Source organism: Tupaia chinensis, unplaced genomic scaffold, assembly GCF_000334495.1.
Source record: "Tupaia chinensis unplaced genomic scaffold, TupChi_1.0 Scaffold143927_1, whole genome shotgun sequence".
Taxonomy (NCBI): domain Eukaryota; kingdom Metazoa; phylum Chordata; class Mammalia; order Scandentia; family Tupaiidae; genus Tupaia; species Tupaia belangeri.
This window is the reverse complement of record NW_006203778.1, coordinates 191,028-214,817: the sequence shown is the minus strand read 5'-3', so window position 1 is coordinate 214,817 and position 23,790 is coordinate 191,028. Positions and strand designations below refer to the sequence as shown.

General features: G+C 36.1%; 2 long non-coding RNA genes and 1 pseudogene across 2 annotated transcripts in view; 1 reads left to right on the top strand and 2 right to left on the bottom strand.

Annotated features, from left to right (window-relative positions):
- Nucleotides 1–2,319: 2,319 nt before the first annotated feature.
- The window catches only part of LOC114005522 (uncharacterized), a 66,999-nt gene continuing 45,528 nt past the window's right edge, over nucleotides 2,320–23,790 (bottom strand). The window contains exons 3-4 of the long non-coding RNA XR_003547368.1: nucleotides 12,310–12,584; nucleotides 2,320–2,397 (exon numbers count right to left, since the gene is read on the bottom strand). This is a non-coding gene — a long non-coding RNA (uncharacterized LOC114005522). The remainder of the gene's footprint in view (nucleotides 2,398–12,309; nucleotides 12,585–23,790) is intronic.
- Nucleotides 10,892–12,250, bottom strand: LOC102484592 (luc7-like protein 3 pseudogene; annotated as a pseudogene).
- Nucleotides 14,672–22,651, top strand: LOC102484307 (uncharacterized). The gene is made up of 3 exons (XR_337018.2): nucleotides 14,672–14,925; nucleotides 16,145–16,280; nucleotides 22,169–22,651. It is a non-coding gene; the product is annotated as an uncharacterized LOC102484307 (long non-coding RNA).

Sequence of the window (23,790 nt, the reverse complement as noted above, 5' to 3'; positions counted from 1 at the left end):
ATTTAATGTTTTGCTTTGGACTTATTTCTTTAGTGTTTTTTCATGCAGTAATAGTTCAAAACAAGAGAAGTTGAATTTTTTTTAAATGCATAATTCTCCCTAAATCCTCTAAGTGTGAGTGCTAAGAAAAAGATTTCTCTCTCATTTGGATACTTACACTTAATTTCTTTTATCCTACTATTCGTGTAATTTTAGTTGCTTAACTAAAATTTAGTTTCAGTCTAGCAAATTATTAAATAGATATAGAATCTACATATACCCAAATATCCATATATCTATGAGTAATTAAGATAAAACATATGTAATATCAAATGACAAAATGCATTTATAATAGATGTTAAATTTAAGGAAGGGAAGAATTTGTGTCTTGTGCCAAATATATGATAGATACATATATTGTACAAATTCTAGCTTACTTACTAGATAAATAACTTTAAGAAAGTTAGTATTTTTCAGCTACAGTTTTTTTTTCTATATATAAAATGACTATTATAGTTTTTACTACAGCTATTGTAAGGACTGATTCAGAGCTTCATACTTCCAATTTCTGGCATACTGACAGAATCCTATCTCAAATGCCAATGTCTCTCTTCTCTTTTTTTTTAAAAGAATTATTTTATTTAACTTTATTTACTTATTCATTTGTTTTAATTTGACCAAAGAGGGACAGAGCAAGAGAGAGAGAGAGAAAGCTGCCAGGTTTTGAACTTGAACTGTGAGAAAGAGAGAAGGAAAGTGAAAAAGCAAGCCACCAGGTCCAGGACTCAAACCATGGCCATATGGGAGTCCTGCATCCTTAACCACTACTCCACCTGCCAGCTCCCATCTCTCTTCTCTTTTTAAAGGTTCCTTCAAGAGCTATGGAAGCTTGATCAGCTGCAATAAAGCACACCCTGAAATTATAAAAGAGTTAAAAGTCCCAGGGGCTCACGAAGAGCCAGACATAGTCTTCATCATATGTATGTGTATACATATACACATAGTGGATTAAATACTAATTGGCCAGAGTAGTAACAAACACATTAAAGCACCCTTCAATGTCTTTTCACCCTTTCTTGCCTCAAGAGTCTCCTTTCTTGGGAACCAGCAGTTAGCGTAATGGCTATGTCGCTGGACGAGAAGGGATTGCGGCGTGACCATCCCCCCTGGGGGGTGATTTCTCGCTTTCTGTCTCTGTGTCTCTCTCTGTCTGTCTGGCGAGCGCACGCGCCCTATAGCGAAAATCTCTCTCAAAAAAAAAAAAAGAGTCTCCTTTCTTGCTTTGGATTTCTACATTCACCTCATAACTAAATTATCTATGCACAGCCCTTGTCTAGGTTCTCCTTTGGGAAAAATCAAACCAACACAAAAATCATCTCTGTCTCAGGTGTATGTATCAAATTGACCTCTAGGACGTCATGGAGCAGATCATATAACATCTCATAGGCCCAACCAATTGGGAGAGAAAGAGGATCATCTTCAGAAGTTAATTTTATCTTATGTACAAAGATCCCTAACATTCATATAGATTTGAACCATAAAGTGTCAATCTGTAAGTTTATCCAAGGTTATTGAAGTTGGTGGTGCATGTGAGTCACTCAGTGAGGATTTCTTTTTTATGTGATCTGGGAAACTATGATTCTGGTAATATGGTTAATAAAGGGCTTCTGGAGACAATGGCTCTAGTAACTTTGAAATAAAAAGAAAGCATGATTTTTTCAAGTACATGTACTATATCTTTTTTTTATTTTATTTTTAAATTTTTATTTACATTTTTTAAATACATTCAATTACATTATTTAGCTTACAAGGTGATCATTTAAATATATGAACATTTCTCCCCGGTCTAGTTGATCAAAATATAGCAACACTACCTCCCTGTCTCAACAATGCTGTCTCCATATCCCTCCTCCAAATGTTCTTCTCCAGGCCCCACTCCTCCACACACACCACATCTGGCATTCACATCCACCTCTTCTGTTTGTACATCCATTAGCCCATCAGTTTCAGTTATAGAGTGCGGACATTCGGTATATATTAAGTGGGGACATACAGTGTCTCTCCTTCATAGCCTGGTTTGCTTCACTCAGCAGTAAATCTTCCATATTCTTCCACTTTCTGTCAAAAGTCAGGGTTTTGTTGTTCTTAATGGCTGAATAGTATTCCATAGAGTATACATGCCACAGTTTTTCAATCCATTCATCCGTACGGGAGCATTTGGGTTGATTCCATGTCTTAGCAATCATGAAAAGTGCCACAATAAACATCGATGTGCAAGCACTTTTCCAATGAGAAATTCTTCAGTCCTTTGGGTAGATGCCAAGAAATGGGATTGCTGGATCATATGGCAGTTCTATTTGTAAATTTTGAGGAATCTCCAAATTGCTCTCCACAGTGGTACAAGTACATGTACTATAACTTAAAACACAAGATACATTACAAATAAAAATAAATATAAATGTAAATAGATATCAATACAAAACTATACATAGTAACAGACACAGACTAGACATAAATAAAAAGATAGCATCCTAGAGTTAAAAAAGGAATGACGCCTAGATGAACCAAAATACCAGAAGAGGAGAAGGACTAGTTCTAAATGAGCTGAGAATTGTCACCATGTCTAGGTGTAAGTTGAAGTTCAGGCTTTAGGGGAATGAGCAAAATGATATCAGCATTTAGGGTTGGAGTGACAAATGACAGACTGCAGAGCTCTCATACAGCCACATTTTCACATGATGTTTTCTGAGTCCTGAGCCACACAGGACAAAATATTACACCATGCACAAACATCAGTTCCAAATGGATTGTATATCATTTTTTTAAAGTATTAATATGGAAGACTTAATGCTAAGTGAAGCGAAGCAAGCCGGACTGTGAAAGACAGGCCTTGTATGTGTCTGTCAGAATACACCAAGTGTGCTCTGTAGCAGAAATGGAAAGATCAAAAGGTACAACAGGAGGGAGGGCAACTGTAGCTAGCAGAGGTAGTAAGGGGTGATAAGAGGAATAAGGGAGGCGAAAATGGGGAAGAAGGGAGGCGAAAATGGGGAAGAAGAGAGGCGAAAATGGGGAAGAAGGGAGGCGAAAATGGAAAAGCAAAGAAACATTAAAATACATTTAATTGACACAAAAATGAGAAGTTACTTGCTGATGATAATGTATATGGTAATGTCTTTCTCTTGAATTATGTGTACTGTAATCGTGTTGGGAAAAACCATATTGCACTCTGTAAAGATGTACGGTGATTAAATGTATCTGGAGTACTTATATAGTCTAAAAGGAGATAAAGCATCTTTATGACCTTGAAGCAGAAAAAGATGGGAGACAAAAAATGTTTGAAATATAGATAAGTTACTCTAGATTGAAACTAAAATATGTGTTTGTCAGAAAATATCCTTAAGAAAGTAAAAAGACAACCTACAAAATAGGATTAAACATCAATCTAATAAAAACTAATATCCAAAATACATAAGGCACACACAAATATATATTACTTATGAAATATTTCAGTTGAAAAAGAAAGACAGCTCAAGAGAAAAAAAAATGGGCAAAAAGTTTGAATAGATCCTTCACAAAAGAGGATGTCCACATGACCAATATAAATTAGGAAAAAGTGGTATGTTTTTCTCTATTAGTCATCAAAGAACTGTAAATTTAAACCACACTCTGATACCAATATACACCCATCAGAATAGCTGAAAAGAAACAAAAAATAATATGAAGTGTTGACAGGATATCAAAACCAAAATTCCTGGTGAGGGTGTAAGCTGGTATGCCATATTGGACAATTGTTTGGCAATATCTTCTAAAGCTGAGCATGTAAATAACCAAAAACCTGTCACTTCATCCTCACAAGTAACTAACAGTAAGATTTCTGGGGCTTCATGGAACAAGTCATGTGATATCTTGTAACCCAAGCTTACTGGGAGAGGAAGTGAATTCTTTTTAATTTTACCTTATATAAAAAGATCCTTGACATTCTTATATATTTGAACCATAAATTATAATTCTGTAAGTTATCCAAGGTTATTGAAGCTGATGGAATATGTGAGATACTCAGTAAGGGATATGTTTTTAAATGTAATCTGGTAATATGGTTCTGATAATATAGTTAATGAAGGAATTACGGTGATAATGTCTAAGATATTTATTAAAGATGTGTACTGTAAGGTTTATAAAAAAATTGCTTGAGGGCCCAGAAGATGGTGTAATGGCTACATTGCTAGACTCCCACATATTCAACCATGATTTGAGTCCTGGACCTGGTGTCTTAAACTCACACAGGGCTCATGTATGTACATGCTTAAGAACTAGGGAGAAAAATGGAGGAGAAGGGATAGTGGCATGGGCATCCCCCCAGGGGGTTATTCTTGCTTTCTGTCAGTGAGTACACCTGCCCTATAGCAAAAATCTATTTAAAAAAAAAATTCTTGAAGTAACACAAACCTGCAAATTAGCCAAGTCAATAATATAAATTAATAATAGAATTTGTAAAATACTGGATTGTCAGAAAATCATGACACATTTTTTCATAGAAAAACAGAAAAAAAGTCATGATTTTTCTGACAACGCAATAGCTCTTGTGTATTCACACAACTGAATGTAGTAATGAGAGTGAATAATCAACAATTACTTGCAACAATATAAATAAATTTCACCAACTTAATGCTGAATGAAAAAAGCCAAATACAAGAATCCATGTTAAAATCCCATACATTTAAAGTAAAAAAATAAGCAAAGCAATCAGTGCTGTTAGAAATTACAGTGTGCTTCTCTGTGTGAGAGGAGTGAGGAGTAGTGGGTTTCTGGGGTGGTTCTGCTACTATTCTGTTTAATTCCATGATTTCTGGCTATAGTTTCACTTTGTAAAAATTCATTGATCTGTCACAGTGAATATACACTCTTCTTTATATATACTATATTTCAATAGAAAGTTTAAAGAAAGAGAAAAATTGTACCATTATTTGTTATGGTAGTCAAGGACATCTGGATTAGATGTTTAGAAGATTAAAACTATTTATAAACTAAAACACTAAATTATTAAAATGGCTCTCTAAGTACAGTGCTATGAATTACTTTATTCTATTCATGTACATTTAATAAGCAAATATAAAGCTTCAAAATAGAAGCTATTTTAAATAGAAGCTGTTCTTTCATAATGTCAAATTAAATCTGTTTATTGTGTTTAGTCACAAAAACATTACTAAAAGAGGTCTGGGTAGACTGGCAGGAAAGAAAAAAAGAAAAGCAATGCAGCCTTGCTATTTCTCCTGCCTGTTGGTCATGATGGTGATTTTGTAACAGCACTAAAGTGGAGATGCCCTCACAGCAATTCTTTTCTGCAGCAGCTTTATTGGACTACAACTAATGTCAAAAAATAAAAATGCATGTTTAATGCATATAATTTAGTGTGCTTTGGACTTATGCATACACTTACCACAGTCAAGTTAGTGAACATATTCATCACTTCCAAAAGTTGCCTTGTGTTCCTGTGTGTGCATGTGTGTTAGTCAGAATGCTTAACATGGGATCTAGCCTCTTAAAATGGTAAGTATATAATACCATATTGTTAACCATAGACACAATGGTGTACATCAGATCTCTGGAACTATTCTTAACCATTCCTTCATCCCACTTCTATTTTTTAAGAATTATTTTATTTAACTTTATTATCTACCTATCTATTCATTTATTTATTTTAATTTGACCAGAGGGGAAAGAGAGAGAGATAAAGGAGAGAGAGAGAGAGAGAGAAAGGAGAGAGAGAGAGAGGAAGAGAGAGTAAGCTGCCAGGTCTGAGACTCGAACCACAATTGGCCATGTGGGAGTCCAGAGCCCTTAACCACCATGCCACTTGTTGATCGCCCCTTCTTCCCACTTCAAATATGTGAAACGTGTTCACCTTTATATGGTTTGAATCTTGTGCAATATATTCTAATCTTTCACACATGCTTGTTATCCTTTTCCAGCAGTCATTTCTGAAGCATCTTATGAAGTTAAAAGGAATAATTACCTCCTCAGAAAATACTATCAAAGAATGATTAAAATTTATCGAGTTCTTACCAACTGCTTCACATTGCAGTAAATTTTTTAAGTGAAGAAAGGAATCTATATGCTATCTTATTCAAAATTTTTATTTTACCCAGTAAATAGCTCATAATAATTATTATCTTATATAGAAAGAAACTAAAGATCAAAATGAGGTAAGAAACATGTCAGAAATTATATAGTTTTGTTCAAATCATTGGCTTATTATGAAGAATTGCAGATAATGGGAATGTAGTCTTTCTTTTGTTTTAAAGAGATTTTTGCTATAAGGAACATGCACTTCCTAGACACTCAGAGAGAAAGTAAGAAATCGCCGCCCCGGTGGGGGGATGGCCATATCACAATCCCTTCATTTTTTTCTCAAGATTTTGGGGGTGTGTGTGCACATACACATGCCTGGTGTGAATTTCAGCTCTCAGATCCCAGAATTGAACCACAACCAGCCATGTAGGAGTCCAACACCCTAACCCCTATGCCACCTGCTTGCCCCAGAATGTAATCTTGACTAACAGAAATGGCAAGTGATTTAGCTAATCCTGGGTTGCAATTTTCCTAATTTACTTGATAAGTTTTTTTCTTTTTCTTTTTCTTTTTCTTTTTTTTTTTTTTTTTGAGAAGTTTTTGCTATAGGGCACATGTGCTCACCAGAAAGACAGAGAGACAGAGGCAGAAAGCAAGAAGTGCCCCCCCCACCCCAGGGGGAGATGGCCATGTCACAATTTTGTCTCCTCCATTCTCCTCTCAGGATCTTGGGCATGCACGCACATGCACCCGGCATGAGTTTAAGCCACCGGGTCCAGGACTCAAACCATGATCCACTACATGAGATTCCTGTGGAATAGCCATTATACCAACTGCTGGTCCCAGTAAGTTGTTTATTATTATTATTATTATTATTTGATCACTCAAATGAATAGGGGAATTAGAAAGTAATGACAACCAAAATTCTAAAAGAAGCAATTTAATACATTAAATGCCTTATCCAGATATCAAAATAGGCAAGAACTCAGGACATTTATCAACATACTTCTTTCTTTCTTTTTTTTTTTTAATGTTTTTGCTATAGGGTGCATGCACTCTCCAGAGAGAGACAGAGAAAGATGGAGAGAGTTAAAATGAGAAATCACACCCCTAGAGGGGATGGCCATGTCACAATCTCTTCTCCTCCATTCTCCTCCTGGGATTTTGGACACACATGTGCACACGCACCTGGTAAGATTTTCAAGCCACCAGGTCCAAGATTTAAACTGGTTGTTCATGTGGGAGTCCAGCTCCTTAACCACCACACCACCTGCTGGCCCCTCAACATACTTCTCTATGACCCATGGCTCCTGGGTAGTATTCTCTGTAACATCTTTTAAGTCCAGTGCATTTCTTATTTTGCTGCACCAGTAAATCTGTTGTTCCACTGGTGTTGCCACTGGTTGTCAGTTCTCTAAATTATAGTCTTAAAGGTCAAGTACGCTTAAGCAGCAGGGAATGAAGTCAATGAACATGCAAAAATTCAATAATATTCAGAATTAATCTCTATAATTTATCAGGCTCTAATAAGGGAAATAGGAACAATTGTTAGGTATTTAAAACAGAGATTTTAAGTACAGAAAACTAGCTGCATAGGTGACATAAGCACCCATGGGATCATTAAATTAACCCAGAAATAAGTCATAGCAGGAAGTCATTCTACCCCTGAGCTAGAGAATGTGGTATTGACTGAACCCAGAGACTAAGGTCACACACTGTGAGCTGGGATCAGAGTGGGCTTGTTCCTGAGGAGCTAGAAATACGGAAGACAGCAATTGCCAGCAATGCTTTACAAGATGGATTTTAGACCACTTAGGTTAGATACAAACACAATCCCTAAACTCAGATTTGTGCAAACAGAAAGAATGAAAAGACCTGCTCTACATTTATCTTCTGCTGAATTTTCACCCTTCTCTAGCCACACACACACACACACACACACACACACACACACACACACACTTGAAAGAGGCTGGAATCATTAGATTCAGGACTAGTCTCAGCCTTCAAGTTTGGTTATTCATTTATAAAGTAACCAATAATGCTTTACTTCTGCCATATACGAGACTATTAATAAGATGTTCCCTGAATCAATAAAGAAAACTGATTTTAAGCATTCTTTTTTTTTTTTGAAGAGGGATTTTTGCTATAGGGTGTGTACTCACCAGAGAAACAGAGAGAGACAGAAAGTGAGAAGACATCATCCCTCAGGGAGGATGGCCACACTGCAATCCCTTCTCCTCCATTCTCCTCTTGATGTTTCTTGAGGCATGCACACACAAGTGCCCAGTATGAGTTTTAAGCTGCTAGATCTCTGACTCAAACCATGGCCAATTACACGGCAGTACAACAACATAGACATTAGGCCATTTGCTGGTCCCTAACTTTAACCATTCTTAAAGTGGCAAAAATAAGCAGTAGCAACATGTTATTTTTCCTTACTTTACTCCAAGGTAGTGATTATATAGACATAAAAGATGTAAAATTGTATAGAACTCTCTCTCTCTCTCTCTCTCTCTCTATATATATTACACATATATATATATATATGTATATACACACAGATATATGCATTATAATGTAACTACACTTTCAACTTTGTCTATCATCTAGCTATCTAATCTATCATCTATGTACACATGTGTAAGTCAATTCTGTCTAAATTCTACAAGATAAGAAGTTTGATAGTGCTTTCTTTCATTCTCTGAACTTCTCTATGATGGTTTTCTAAATTTGTTCATATTCTTTCATAACCACCATTTATTCATATTTACTCATAAACACAGAAAACAGTGTTATAAATACTCAAGTAATCATCTTCACAAATTACTTGTTTTTACTTTTTTAAATAAACTTTTTGTTTTAAAATAGTTGGAAATTGCAAGAGAATTGTGAAAATTGTACAGGACATTCTCACACTTCCCACACCCAGATTCTATATGCACACTTTAGCTAATAAAGTACATTTGTCAGGGGCCAGCAGGTGGAGTAGTGGTTAAGGCACTGCATTCCCACATGGTTGACAGCAGTTTAAATCCTGGATCTAGTGGCTTGAAAATCATGCAGTGTGTGTATGTGTGTGTGTGTGTGTGTGTGTGTGTGTGTCAAAAATCCCAGGAGGATAATGGAGGAGAAAGGATTGTGGCAGGGCCATTCCCCTTAGGGGGTGATTTCTCACTTTATCTCTCACTATTTCTCTCTCTTTCACAAATAAATGCACCCTATGGTAAAAACCTTTAAAAAAGGTTTATTTGTCAAAATATTGAACACATATTTGATGTTTAGTAGAGATAATTAGAAAATGTGTCCTTATATGCTGCCTCTCACTATTAAGTATTCATTTTTTTCAAGTTAAGAAAGTTCTCTTACACTTCATGTTTTTTTTTTATTTATGTATGGCTGATGGATTTTTAAATTAATTTTTCTATGTCAATTGATATGCTCATGTGACCATATTTTTATGGTCTTATGATCTGGTGGATTACATTGATCAATGTTCAAATACTAAACCTGTCTTACATATCTTCAATAAAGCCCACTTGGTTGTGCTGTGTACTTTTTTATACATTGTCTTATTCAATTTGCTAACATATCGTTGAATATTGTTGCTTTCATGTTCATGAGAGATACTGGTTTGTAGTTTCCTTATAATGTTTTCATCTGGTTGTGTTGCTAAAATGTTCCTGGCCTCATAGAGTTGCAAAGTGTTATCTCTGATTCTACTTCCGGATATGGATAGTGCATACTATTTATTCTTTAAATGTTGGCTAGAATATACTAGTGAAACCCTGGACCTGAAGCTTTCTTTTTTGGAGTAATAGCCATTATTGAATCAATTTAATTTGTAAATTTAGATCTGTTCCTTTAATCTACTTCTTATTTTGTGACTTCTGGTAGTTTTCTGTCTTTCAATAAATTAGTCCATTTTGTCTAAGAAATCTAATTTGTGCATCTAACGTTATTTGTAGCAAGTATTATTTCATGATGTTTTTATGTCCATACAATCAATGGGAAGGGCTTTCCTCATTTCTTTTATTTTCCAGAGTCAATAATATTATTAGAAAAATATTATTAAAATTTTTAATGACAGAGACAATCAACTTATAGCAGAAAGTCAGATATGCTTTATTTTTACTTCTAAATCCACAGGCTCAGTATAGCAGAGCTGTAAAAATGGGGGACCAGCAGTTAGTGTAAAGGCTATGTCGCTGGACTCCCATGGAGTCGACCGTGGTTAAACTCACGCTGGGCATGAGTACGTGTGGAAGATCCCGAGAGGAGAATGGAGGAGAAGGGATTGTGGCAGCAATAGCAAAAAGAATAGCAAAAACCTTTTTTTTTTAAAAAATTGGATCTCATTTTGTCTGATTTACTCAAATACTAATGTTTAATTCTGTTTTCAAAGTCAAAGAAAGAAAGCTTTCAATTAAATACTCAGCAAGACACACATTTAGGTAGTATCTCGTAAAAAGTCTTAAGTCTTAAAAAAATATATGATGCAGACCATAAGTTTTCAGTCATATATGCTATTAACACATGTTCTGAAATGTGGTGGATCATATCAGTCCTGAATTAGTTTTTAATAAAAAAAATTACTATCTGGGACTAGCAGTTAGTGTAATGGCTATGTTGCTGGACTCCCATGTAATCAACCACAGTTCGCGTCCCGGACCCAGTGGCTTAAAACTCACACTAGGCCCGTGTGCGTGTGTGCCCAAGGTCCCGAGAGGAGAATGGAGGAGAAGGGATTGTGACGTGGCCATCCCCCCTGGGGGGTGATTTCTCGCTTTCTATCTCTCTGTCTCTCTCCGTCTTTCTGGCGAGTGCATGCGCCGTATAGCAAAAACCTCTCCAAAAAAAAAAAAATTACTATCTGAACTTCATATCGTTTCTTAGCTGCTATACTTTCACCTCACTTTAATGTTGGTCTTCACTATGTGCCATTTTCAGTACCTCTTCAAAAATCTTTGAAAAGTACTCCTTTGTCTGATCTGAGGTTTTATCAGGTTGGTTTTAATTGGATTGAGTGTCACCTTTGGATTTAATGTCTTCACTGGCCCCATTGACCTTATTTGTTGTATCACTTTCTTTCAATTCAATGTTTATGTCTTCACTGTTTTTCTAGACTACTGGACTTGACACTACTTTTTTTTTTTTTTTTTTCATCAAATCTCTTTTCTTTCCCCTTGGATTTTCTATCTTGTTCCTTGTCCCAACTTAGGATCTTGTGTGTGTTTATATGATTTTCGATTTCAGCTTTTTGACCTTTGATCCCAGTTGTGAGATCTATGCTTTCTTTCTAACCTGTCATGGCTTCTGCTTCTTCTTCAACCTCTACTTCTGCTTCACCTTGTTCCTCTACTGTGTGGTCCTGAGATCTGCTGCCCCTTTGGTCAGATGTTCAGCTTGAGTGCCTGCTTCATGAACGACTGCTCTTTCTTCTTTGTCTCAAGCCCTTTCTTTTTCTCTTTCTTCCTATTTTTTGTGTCTTTTCCTTTCTCTTTCTTCTCTTTATCTCTCCTGCTGTTTCTCTTTCTTCCCTTTCTTGCTTCTTTAGGTGTTCATCATGATTATGTTCTTCAGTTCTTTTTATTAACTTCTCTTTCAATTCTTCTATAATGGCTTTAATTTTGGCATAATCCAGGTGTTTTGTTTTTTTTTGTTTGTTTGTTTTCCCATAAAATGGTCAACAACCTGAAATTGTGCATCTCCCGCTATCAAAAAGGCTCCACACACTACACAGATTTCCATTTGTTTTTCTTAGGCAGCACAATTTTCAATTGTTTAGGTTGTAGATTTAAGCAATTCTCTTTCTTTTAACTGTTCTACTAATTTTATCATTTCCTAGACTTCTACCTTTCCTTCAGATTCTAATTCTTCAGTATGCTGCAGGAGTACATTGAATTTTTTTTTTTTTTTTATTGTCAGAACTTGAATTTTTTCTTCATTTTTGCCTGTGGAGCCAGCTGCTCCAGAGTACTGCTGATTCTGAGATAATGCCAAGTGAGCATGACCTCGACTGATTCTATGTTCTACTTCCGTTGCCAAACGAGCATGACCTCGTCTGATTCTATGTTCTACTTCCATAAGTAAACTCTGTATTGCAAAAAAATCTCACAGCCAACTTTCATAAAATAGGAACTCTTCTCCTAGTGTTTTTGTAGGTTTTCATCATGTTTTCTCACAGAACCAAGATCAGAACAAGTATTTGTGAATAATTCCACAGGTTTAAAAACCACAGAGATAATATTTACAAACCTGGTAGGGTTCTTTCCATCAGGGTTGTAGAAGGTCTTTCCATTTGGTGCTTATTCCAATATACAAAGTCACTTGGTTGTTTTTCAAGATCCTTGATGTCTTCATCCCCTGGGCGCTCAAAAATCTCCCCTGAGGAGAAGCTTGAGGCTGGAGGGGGCTCAAAAGGCCCACTGTACTGTTATCAGGAACTGGGCTTGAAATAACCCCTTGGAAAATCTTCAGTTCCTCTCTGGTCTCTTCATGATCATCATTATTGTTCACTCAAATAACCAATTCTGCAGAAATAATAATTAATGTGTTTATTTCTAAACCCAAATATATGTGATTCACCAGACAAAAGTAATCATGACTTTTTCCCCTTCCCCTCATTTCTGATACTGGAACTTTATATTTTCTCTGTTCTTTAGTGTTTATCAAAGTGAATCAGTTTTCATGATCTTCTCCAAAAATAGTAGACTTTGTGTTTTTTTGTTTGTTTTATTTTTTACTTTAAATTGCATTGATTTCTTATCTATTTCTAATTACTTTCTTTCTTTTTGTTTTAGTCCTAATTTTCCCTGAGAAGTTTGTTCTTACATATAGTTAGGCATTTTTAAAAAATTTTTCTTGATAATCTTTATTTACTCAAGGGTTTCTTAGGAGTATTTTAATTTTAAAATAATTGAGAATTTCTTTCAGCCATCATTTTGTTACTGTTTCTAACTTAGCCCCACATAGTCTTCATTCTCACTACAGTGTTTCTTTTTCTTACGTTTATTTATTTATTTATTTCTTCAATGAATGATAGAGAAAGAGAGAGAGAAACAGAAACAGAAAGACAGCACTTGGTCTTGATATAGCAATCCACCACCAGCCTTTACTAGCCCTGAATCATGTGAATATATGTACCAGCTTACTCAAGGAGGTCTCTGTAACGAACCTAGAACATTTCCATGTGGGTCAGCCTTTAGAGCATCATATTTTACCACTGCATCACTGTCCATCCCTTTTAACTAGACCTTTTGTAATATATTTTATTCCCTGAGACTAGATTTATTTCTAAATTCTTGAACAATTGATCTCTATGTATGGATCAACTGCAGGAAAGGGAATAACTGATTAAATTAACTGAATTTTGTATCCCCCTTAAATTCATATGTTGAGTTCTGAGTCCAGTGTGATAGCATGAGGACTTTTGTTAGATAATTAGGTCATGAAGTAGGGAACCTTCATGAATAGAATCAGTGCTTTAGAAGAAGATGCCAGTGATCTGTGTAGGTTTCTTTTCACCATGGGGGGACATAATGACAAAACAGCTTTCTGTAAATTGGGAAATGGTCTCTCACTAGTCACCAGATATTCCAGCTTCTTGATCTTGGACTTCATAGCCTCCAAAACTGTATGAAATAAGTATTTACTGTTTAAACCACTTAACTTATGATAATTTCTTATAGTAACCTGAGCTAAGACAATTAAGAATAGACTTGTTTTTTTTTGTATAATTGATATTACCTTAAATTTGTAAAAGTATGATTTATGACATAGCATGAGATCTACAATAGTGAAAGCTCTCATGAGCTTGAACAGAAAGTATGTCCCACTGTTGTATTCTGTCAATGGATTCTACGGATGGTGTCTTCTATATATGTAATGAGAGAAAATTGATTTATGTTGAACTTGAGGTCACTTTTATGCTTTTTATTTCCCCCTTCTTGCTTGATCTATCAGTTATTAAAAGAAGGTGTTTAAGTCTCTAGCTGTAATAGTGAAGTTGTCTTTTCAAGTCTCAATTTTGGCTCATGTGCTTTGGCTCTTTTCTTAGGTTTATGTGTTTGGTATTGCTTTATCTTCTTGGAGAATTAACTGCTTTACTTCTATATAATGTCTCTCTATGTCTAATAATTTTCTTTGTTCTGCCCCCCCCCCCTTTTTTGGAGAGATTTTTCTATAGGGCACTTATGTTCACAAGAAAGAAAGAGACAGAGAGACAGAAAGTGAGAAATCACTTCCTAAGGGGGATGGCCATGCCTCAATCCCTTCTCCTCCATTCTCCTCTAGGGATCTTGGGCATGTATGCACATGCACCCAGCGTGAGTTTAAGCCACCAGGTCTGGGACTCAAACTGCAGTCAACTACATGGGAGTCCAGTGACATAGCCATTACACCAGCTGCTGGTCCCAATGTTCTCCCTTTTTTTAAGATGCCACTTTATTTATTTTAATTTACATTTAATTACTGTACATCTTTCCAGTGTATAAAATGATTTCTCCTAGTACAAATGCAGTAAATTAGTCAAGTCAAAGACATTATCATATACATTATCATCAGCAGATAACTCTTCATTTTTATTTTTGTGTTATTATATAAGCTGTTTTCTGTTTGTTTGTTTGTTTGTTTTTCCCGTGGATTCCCTTCTGCTTTATTTTGATTAACATTAGCATGGACTGTCTTTCTCTAACCTTTGTCCTTTAGCCTATTTGAAGGTTTATATTTAAAGTCAGTTTCTTTTAGACACATATGGTTGTATTCTTTCTGTCATCCATTCTGACCATCTCTTCTTTTCTCTTTTTTTTCCTCCCAGATTATTACTGTGTTACGATTCTCCTGCCACAGACTCTCAAGTTGCTGGGATTATAGGTACATGCCACCAGCCTTTTAGGTTGGACTGAGAGTTAGAGCCAAGCACCTCATGCAATCCCAGCTGTAAAGCACAATGTCAGCAGAACACACGACCTCAGTTTGGTCCCAAAGTGAAAAGTCGTGTAGTTAGATTAATGTCCACTGTGTTTGCAGCTGATTTTGTTTCATTCCATTGGGGGAGAGGTGTTGCTTCTTTCTTTTTCTACTTCTTTAGTTTTAAATGAGCATTTTATGTGGTCATTTTTTTCCCCTCTGGAAATAAGCTCTTTATAGGTTCTACAGTTTTAAATTTCTCTTGAAAAAAGTATAATTCATAATATAATTTATCACTAATAGTAAAAATAATTTGTGATAGATGTTCTACCTCTACTTAAATTTAGCACTTTAGCATTAGGAAGTTGTTTCTGAGCAATTTTAAAATTATAAAAACATTTCACTCTTGTGCCATAAATTTCTTTTCTCAAGGACGTTTAATGATGTTATATTTAAAGCTTACTAACATCTCCTTCTAACACATAACTTATTTTGCTTTGTTTTGTTTTCCTTCTTGAGGTAAAAGAATAGTACAAATTCCTTGATTCAAATTTCTCTCTGTAAAAATCTTTGAAAGCACTTTTCTTCCTCAATGATATGACTATTAGATACGACTATTTTATATCATATAATTTTTCCATTGGCTTTGTTTTTATTTTCCATGTAATTGTGTGTGTTTTACCTTATTTGTTTTCCATCGGAATGAGGGTGCAATAGCATATTTCTATTCAGAGTTAATCATTACAACTGTTTCCAATGTGTTTCATTCTCAGAGATTAAATTCATTTCAAAATTCTGAGAAAATTTAATTTCCCCAACTGTTTCCAATGTGTTTCATTCTAAGAGATTATATCCATTTCAAAATTCTGAGAAAATTTAATTTCTCTCTATGTGTAGACCACATGCATGCCAGGATTCAGGTATTTTTTTTTCCTTTCTGGAGGTCATTGAGACTATTAATTACATTTATTTTCTTCACCCATAATGATCTTACTTTAAAATTTTATTTAGGAGCTTCTAGTACAAAATGAGTGTCTGAACATATGATTTTTATCTCATCTCCCTTCCAAGAAACCATTAAAATCATACCGTAAAAATTTTACAAAGGCATACCTTTACAATAATGAAGAAAGCAATGAGGAAACTATCAATCAATAAAGGCGATTTTAACAAATTTCTACAGGAGAGAAAGTAGAAGAGAGAATGCTGACTGACGAGGGGCAGAGGAAGCCACAGCGTCCACTAGAGAAGATTTACATGGCAGAATGCTGGACAGGCTCTCGACATGGAGGAAAGTGGGGATAAGATGTAAAACTGAGGTTAGGACCAGCAGATGGCGTAGTAGTTATGCCGCTGTGATTAGGTAGCTTAAACTCACCAGGTGCCTGTGCATGTGCGTGCATGCCCAAAATCCTGAGGAGAATGAAGAAGGAATTGCAGCCTGGCCATACCCCCTGAGGGTTGATTTCTCACTTTCTGTCTCTCTGTCTCTTTCTGTCTCTCCAGCGAGCACATGTGCCCTATAGCAAAAAACTCTCTCTAAAAAAAAATGTAAAACTGAAAAACAAGCTGAGCTCACTGCTTGTACACAAAACAGTGACTCTTCTGTTCTCTTGTTATGTTCAAAGATGTTTTTACACTCTCAAACTGCCAAGTTACACAACCTGGAGGGCATTGCTCCGCTGGCATTGTCTGCAGATAGCTAACTTTCAGGGAGAATTTGCATTATGCAAAGGCATTTATCTCCAGGCCCACATTAAATCAACTTTTACTAGAATAAAGGTACATGAATAAACATCACAAAAGGGGAGGAAACAGCAGATGACAGATGCTATCAAATTTTAGACACTTGAAAGCTAATGAACAAGAAGTAAGGACTTCTCAAAGCAGAGAAATGCGAATACTCTGCCCTCATAATGAAGCTAATATAAAAGTGGAAAGAAATGGAGGCACCATAGATCTGCCAAGGTAGAAGGGTGGTGGTAGGGTTGAGAACTGGGAATTGGCTTGCAACTTGAATAAAAATATGTTAATTAGGATGGATGATCTGGACTAATAGGTAGGACAGGTATGCTGCTTAGAGCCTATGATACTTCTATGGGTCACGAAAATATTTAATTTATTTTGCAATCAGAATGAAAATGTGAGCATCGTTCAGCCTAGGGTATATTTGTCTTTATTAAAACATAGTCATAACAGACAGTATTTACTTATTTTGGAGAAAAGCAAAAATGCCTAGTGGGAACCATAGTCCTATTGCGGCCATAAGGATGACCACCACTCTTCCATTCTAAGAAGACAGATGACTTACTATCTGGAGAAACTGGAACAGAAAAGCAGACACATTATACTCATAAAGGAGGGAGTAAAGGGAAGTCTGCTTGCTAAAATTTCTGACTCTAAGGTATTTCTCTAATTGCAACAAGAGTGGGCACACGTTTGTTTAAATCACGCCTTTGTAGTCCCTTGGGGGGGAAAAATAGAAGATTCTTTCTGTGAGAACTGACAGACTCTAAAAAAATATATCTGTAATTACACAATGCAAAGGTTTTTCTCTCATGCTATAGTCCTAAAATAAGCCCATCAGACCAGAGGTCCTAATTTCATAAAACTGGGAGCTTCTAAGTCATAAATTAGTTTCTAACTCATTATAATTAATGTTTTTAAGGTATCATCATACATTCATAAGATCTGTAATTTGTATAACAAACAAATAAACAACAACAAAAAAACAGAGATAATGCTGATGCAGGGAACAAAAGAAAATTTTAAGAAAGAAGAAAGAAAAGAAGGAAGGGAAAAAAGGGAAGGGAGGAAGAGAAAAAGAAGAAAGGAAAAAAGAAAGAGAAAGAATAAAAGAAAAATATTTAAAGTTAACATTATAAGAGAAATAATATATTATTGCCTAAAACATAGAAAATATATATACTTGATATTTAAAAAATATATACTTAGGTAGGAAAACAGGGTTCCTTGAAATTAAGAATATAATAAAGATATTTAACATTTAATAAAACATGGAAGAAAATATAGGGTAAATCTCCCAGGAAACAAAGCAAAAAGGAAAAAAAATGAGATGATGAAAAACTATGAGAAAATAAGTGAATTAAATTATAATAGAAAGACTACTCTTTATGATCTATAGGAGTTTCAAAAGATGACACCAGAAAAACCCAAAGGAAGAAATATACAAAGAATAGTAAATAAAATTTCTAGAACTTATAGACAGCCATTTCTAGGTTGAGAGGTACTATGAGGTATCTAGAATATGAAATTAAAATGTCCATATCAAAGTACATTATTTTAAGACAAGTAGGAATAAAAATGTATTAGTCAAGACTCTCCAAGGAAACAGAACAAATGGGATATATTCAGATATAGAAGTGGAGATTATGAGAATTGGGCTCACTTGATTAGGGAGGCCACAAAGACACAATCTACTGTTTCAAGCTGGGGAACCAGGGAAGCTATTGATGTCATTCAATTCAAGTTTGAACCCTTGAGAGAGGGCCAACCTCTGAAGTTAAGTTCCAGAGTCCAAAGAGCCGAGAACTAAGCTCCCCAGTGTCCAAGAACAGAAGAACATGGATGTCCCAGCTTCTAGCATACAAAGTTTTCCCAAGTATGCTTTCCTATACCCCATCCTTCAGGGGCTAAACAAAGCAAGAAAATTAACCAAGAAAAGAAGAAAACACAGATGCAATTACATAAGGCGAAGGTAAAAGGAATTCCCAAAATGAAGGTAAAGGGAGATAGGAATATAGTAGCTGTGTTGCAAGACTAGAAAGCATTTATGGCAGACTGAAGTGCACCAGTTGGGATATCCTCAAAAGAAGATATCGGACCTGATATAGTTTGAACTGATTGAGGAAGTTTCCATAGCTCTGAGAGAGATTATGACAATTTATTAGTTTTAGTTTTAAAATAATTAAGAAAATAGCAAAAAAAATTATTAACATCATGGAAAAATTTATATTAAAAATATGATCTGTTACATGGCTCAATTATGAAGCACATATTTACATATAATGGTGACAAGACTGAATATTGGTTTTAAAATGTGCCATAACTGTATTACTTCATGCGAGGGAGATAAATGTGTATGCATATGGTATAAAGAATGAATTATTCATTTCTCAAGACTATGGAATACATCTACCTCAATGGATCACAATAACTACCAACCAAGTCTTCTACCCTTTACCTGGTCCCCTCCAACAATTTTTTTTTTTTTGAGAGGTTTTTACTATAGCGTGCGTGCCCTCACCAGAAAGACAGAGAGAAACAGAAAGTGAGAAATCACCCCCTGAGGGGATGGACATGCCGCAATCCCTTCTCCTCCATTCTCGTCTCGGGATCTTGGGCACGCATGCACATTCGCCTGGCGTGAGTTTAAGCTGCTGGGTCTGGGACTCAAGCCACGGTCGACTACATGGGAGTCAAGTGACATAGCCATTATACTAATTGCTGGTCCTTCCTCCAACAAATTTCTAACTTGTTGCTCTACCTTCATCATTTCTTCCCACAGCCTGTTGTACATTGTAGAGCTAGAGAAAATTTTTTAATATGAAGGTCCAGTCATAACATTTTGTGCCCTTCAAAGGCTTTCTGGTGTACTTAGGTCAAGACCAGTCTTTAATGTGGCTCTCAAAGTATTGTGTGATCTGGCCCTTCCTATCCTAATACATCATTTTACTGCTCTTCTTCCTCTCCTTACTTCTGTAGCCTTTTTGTCAAAAATGTCATAGAACTTTTACTATATAAAAGCACTTCACATGCCTTTTTTTTTTTTTTCAAAGCTTCTTCCACTCACGCCCCTAGTATTTCCTCTACCTAGTTGGTCTTCACATCTGACACATCTTGACTCAAATGTCATTTGCTCAAAAGCTCTGACTTGGAATACTAGATCTTCGGGTTGTTTCCAGTAATTCCCTTTTATCAATTTTCAAAACATTCCACTTAGATTTCAAAGGGGGCAATTCTATGGTGCAGCAGTAATGTGCTGTTTAAGAGAAGCCAGATCCTGCATGGTAACCAGAGTTTAAATCTTTGACCTCCTTAGTCTGAAACAAGTCAGATACTTGCTTGAGTGTCCAGGATCTGATAGGCCGAAGGACTAGAGGGAGGGAGTCACAGTGTGACCAGACCCTTTACGGAGTGCTCATCTCTCTGGGTCAGCCTGGCAACGTAGGAATTAAGTGCTATGCAAAGGAAACCAGATCCCATACAACTGACCAGAGTTCAAGTTCTGGCTGCAGAGCTTACATGTCATCGTGCACCTGCACGCCCAGGATACTGATGGGCTAGGAACTGGAAGAAAAAGACTGTGACGTGACTAGGCCCTGAGGAGGAGGTGCTTTCTCTCTCCTCTCTCTTCCATTTCTCTCTCTCATATGTATTAATGCACCCTCTGAAATAATAATAAAACAAAATTCAAAGGGACAATCTTACTTTCACATTCATATTATGTTTGTTAAAACTATAGCTAATTAAATTACATAATTGTAATAACAAGTAAAACTGGCATAAATAGATTTAAGAACAAACTAAACTAAGTGCACAATACAGGGGAGGAAGCAAATGGAGGTTGGCATATTAATGAGTAACCTCCTCCAACCTAGTGTTCACCATGGCTGGCACCTCAGCTAGTAAGCTTTATTTATTTATTTATTTATTTTTGGAGAGGTTTTTGCTATAAGGCGTGTGCGCTCACCAGAAAGACAGAGAGACAGAAAGCGAGAAATCACTCCCCAGGAGGATGGCCACGTCGCAATCCCTTCTCCCCTATTCTCCTCTCCGGATCTTGGATATGCAAGCACAAGTGCCAGGCATGAGTTTTAAGCCACCATGTCCAGGACTCAAACTGTGGTCGACTACATGGGAGTTCAGCGACATAGCCATTATGCTAACTACTGGTCCCCCTCAACTACTAAGTTTTAAAAAGTAATAAAGAGCAACCAGCAGGTGGCGTACTGGTTAAGGCATTGGACTTCAATGTAGCCTAATATGGTTCAAGTGCTGGATCTGGCAGCTTGAAAATCATACCAGGCATATGTGCACGTGTGCCCTGAGAGAAGAATGGAGGAGGGGATTGCCCAGTGGCCATACCCTGTGAGGGATGATTTCTCACTTTCCCTCTGTCTCTTTTTGTTTGGTAAGTACACACTTCTAAAAAAAATCTTACAGGGAACGAGCAGTTAGCGTAATGGCTATGTTGCTGGACTCCCACGTAGTCGACCGCGGTTCGCATCCCGGACCCAGTGGCTTAAAACTCACACCAGGCTCGTGTGCGTGCATGTCCAGGATTCCAAGAGGAGAATGGAGGAGAAAGGATTGTGGCGTGAGCATCCCCCCTGGGGGGTGATTTCTCACTTTCTGTCTCTATGTCTCTCTCTGTCTGGCAAGTGCACACGCCCTATAGTGAAAATCTCTCAAAAAAATAAAATTAAATTTAAAAAAGGAGAGTATCAGAGAATTAGAGATATTAGTTAAATAGTAGTCAGGTGAGAAAGCTTCTCTATTTGGTTAATTCTTAATAGTTCCTTGAGAAAAGGACATGTCTGTATTGGCACATAGCTGTAAGACTAGGGTCTAGTAGAGAGTGTGAAACACAGTAGGCATGTGATATCTATTTCTCAAATGAGTAAATACAAAACACACATGAGCGAGTTTGTGAACAGTGTCTTAGCCATTCATCACATATCCTTCACACCTGCTTCACTGACACTGCATGCAACATTTGAGCTGACCTTCTCTTTCTTTGCCTTGCACACAGTTTCTGCAGCGCACTGTAATTGTGCTGGCAAATGTGTTGTTCAAAGCTCTAATCCACAAATTAAATATGCCTTAGAGCATGGTTAAACTCCAGAAGGCAAAATTTCTCAGGAAAATCAATTATTGTTATTTAAACAGCTGAGCCATTTCCCAAAATATTCATGACCCAAACTGCTCTTCTAAAGGGCAAAAATGAAATTCATTAATGCTTTGCAGAGAAGCTAAGCTGAACGAAAAATTTTATCACGTTTGAGAGAGGAGAAGATAATATATTCTCTGTATATTGAATATTTTAAAAACTAATTTTAGACATTAAATTATTTAAAATGGAAAAATAAAACATTAGTTATGAAGCTTTAGTAAGTTCATTTTGAATAATATAAATGAACTAAAAATTTTAAGATTTGTAATTATATTTGGGTTGATATTATAGGTCATGACTAGAATTTATGCCTACAGAGAGAGAAGAAAAAGAAGCAGATGCACTTAGCCAAGCACAAACAAGTTGAGCATATTGGATCTTTCCACTTCTTCTGTTTTATAATTGCCCATATTTTCCTTATTTCTTTTCACTAGTGACAATAGTATTACATGTTTGTGATAACAAAAATATTCTGTATTTGTGATACATATCAAAGGAGAATTATTTAAGAAGTCAAAACTGTTCATACACACCAGGATGACACTACCATGGTGTGGTCCCATTATTTCTGCACATAAAAATATCACATATATTATCTATACTTCTATGCAGTTATATATTTTTTTCACAAAAATTGGATCATATAATATCCAATAACCAGAATTTTACTTTTATAGTTTTATGTAAGAGAATAGACATATCACCACATTACTAAGTATAGATATCTTTCAATGTTTAAACCTATTTCATTTTAAATTAGTATGATATAGGACTAGCCAGTGGCATGATGATTAAGGTGGCTAGATCCCACATGACTGACTTTGTGGTTCGAGTCCTGGACCCAGTGGCTTTGCAAACAAACTGGGTGCATGTGTGTTTGTGTGCCCAAAGTCCCCAAAGGAGGGAGAGATGGAGGAGAAGGGATTCCAACATGACCATTTGCTATGAGAGGTGATTTTATACATTCCCTCTCTTTCTCTCTCTGTGTCTCTCTCCAGTGAGCATACATGTCCTCTGACAAAATTAAAATAATTTGTATTATTTTTTCTACTGAAACTATAAAATTATAAGTATCTAGTGCTGAAAGACATGATTGCTATGGTTTATGTTTTCTATTAGAAATCCAATATCATAATCTTTCACAAATATTTAAATTTCTAAAGTATTATTTGCAATATCTAACTGTATTTACTATTCCAAACATACAAATGTTGCTTAAAAAAATGTTAAAAATTTTATTGCCTTTAACTTGTTATCTCAATAAAACACTGGTAAGAATAAATACTTGGATAAATCAGTGTCTACTTTACATGTTTAATGCAATCCCAATAAAATTACAAGAGACATTCTTTATAGATCTAGAAAAGACAATCATGGAATTTGTCTGGAACCATAAAAGACCCCATCTTGCTAAAGGCATCCTGTGCAAGAAGATGGGAGTATGTGGCATCTCACTCCCTGAACCCAAAATATATTTCAAAGCTGTGATAATCCAACCAGCATGGTATTGGCACAAAAATAGACATGAGGACCAATGGAACAGAGTAGAGACTCCAGAAATAAACCCCAAAATATACAGCCAATTTATCTATGACAAAGGGTACCAGTCAATCCACTGGGAAAAGGGAAACCTCTTTAGCAAATGGTGTTGGAAATGTTTCTGGGTATCCACCTGCAGAAAGATGAATCTGAACCCCTGTCACCACTAACAAAAATCAACTCAAAGTGGATCAAAGATCTAAACCTGGGACCAGCAGTTAGCGTAATGGCTATGTCGCTGGACTCCCACGTAGTCGACCGCAGTTTGCGTCCTGGACCTGGTGGCTTAAACTCATGCCGGGCACATGTGCGTGCGTGCCCAAGATCCTGAGAGGAGAATGGAGGAGAAGGGATTGCGGCGTGGCTACCCCCCC